Source organism: Neophocaena asiaeorientalis, unplaced genomic scaffold (genome assembly GCF_003031525.2).
Source record: "Neophocaena asiaeorientalis asiaeorientalis breed wild unplaced genomic scaffold, Neophocaena_asiaeorientalis_V1.1 scaffold7, whole genome shotgun sequence".
Lineage (NCBI taxonomy): Eukaryota > Metazoa > Chordata > Mammalia > Artiodactyla > Phocoenidae > Neophocaena > Neophocaena asiaeorientalis.
Window position 1 is genome coordinate 7,075,366 of NW_020185337.1, and position 1,412 is coordinate 7,076,777.

A 1,412-nucleotide genomic window follows, 5' to 3' on the forward strand; every position below is an offset into this window, starting at 1 on the left:
CTTTATATGACTTGTAGTTTTTCTTTGTTGGGCACTGAACAGATTCCCTTCTCTGTTATTCAGTTGGGAGCATGTAGCCTGAGGATGGCGATTCGCTAGAGCCTGGCCAGCTCGTCTTTGCACAGCCCAAGATGAGGTATACAATTACTTCGGCAGCTCACCAGGCCTTTCAGCCCCTCGCTGTACACACAGCAGGAGGACAGGTTCATCCTCTCGAGCCTCGCCCCCTTCCCCTCCCCAATTCCTCCTTACCTGGATGAAATCCTGGTGTACACGGACCTAGCCTGCAAATAGAACGGCCAGCGCCTGTTACGTCATCAGGCCCGGCGAACCTCATTGGCAGAGAAGTTAAGAGTCTTATTTTAGACCCAGAGACTGGGCCCCCTGGATCCAGCTAGAACAGGTCTCTTCCAGCCTCAGCTGCCGGCCCTCCTCCCGCGCTTGCTGGGGCTTCAGAGGATGGACTGTTAAGAGGGAGCTTGCTGCTAAATGCAGGGTGAGCAGGACAACCTCACTGCTCTTCAGCTGGGAAAAGGAAGATGCTGACAACGCAGAGATCGCTTACCACCCAGCTAGCCGGTATTCTGCCCTCCGCACTGGCACATGCCTCCTTCCTAGTGGCTGCTAACCGTTGTGCATCGGGCAGGAGCCGGTTATAAAAGACTCGGGCTGTTCCTCAGCCTCTCATCCTTTCCCCTTTGCTTCCCGTAGTCAGGGTTTAAAACCCGTGCTTTTATATCCCAGGTAGACCAAGTGTATTCCAAAGGATGTCTCAAGCTAGGCTAATACATTTCAAGTAAGATGCTTTCTCTGCAAGCGGGAGGTTTAAACCTTCTGGGATAAAAGCCTTAATGCAGCGAACAGTGGTATAGATTTGATCCAGGAAGGCAGAGTAAATAAAATATTTGAAAAGACTAGCCTTCACTTTCGTGGTTAGGACCTACTGAACAACCAGAAAGGACGTTTTTTTTAGAAATTGAAAATCTGGACACATCATCTAGCAAAGCCTCCCCCCCCCTATTTAATTATAAAAATTCACATCTGGTTATGCCTTTAAGGAATTTTTTTTTAATCAATTTTTTTTGGACAAAGTATTAACATATCTACCACAAACCTGTAAGATGACAGCAGGCTACAAATAGAATTTTTAGATATTTCAGTTCAGGGTTGCCTGAGAAGATTCACGTTCCCTACACTTTAGGGTCAAATTACAGATGCATAACCCCCCTGTGTGGAAATCTGAGTGCAAAAAGAGCGGTGAGAACTGAATTAAGATCTTGCTGTCTTCACGTTTGGCTACTGTGCCTGCCTTGATTTCACAATAATATGTTGCAGTCGTCCCTCCTACTTCCCCTGCTTGTCTCTGGTCTGCTGTCACGCTCAGCAGCTAAAATTCTAGTGATGGTTAATAT

At 47.3% G+C, this 1,412-nt stretch overlaps 1 long non-coding RNA gene across 1 annotated transcript in view; it reads right to left on the minus strand.

Moving 5' to 3' along the window:
• LOC112393676 (uncharacterized) overlaps positions 1-871 on the minus strand; it is a 1,904-nt gene extending 1,033 nt beyond the window's left edge. Inside the window, exon 1 of the long non-coding RNA XR_003001980.1 lies at positions 253-871. This is a non-coding gene — a long non-coding RNA (uncharacterized LOC112393676). The remainder of the gene's footprint in view (positions 1-252) is intronic.
• Positions 872-1,412: the final 541 nt, after the last annotated feature.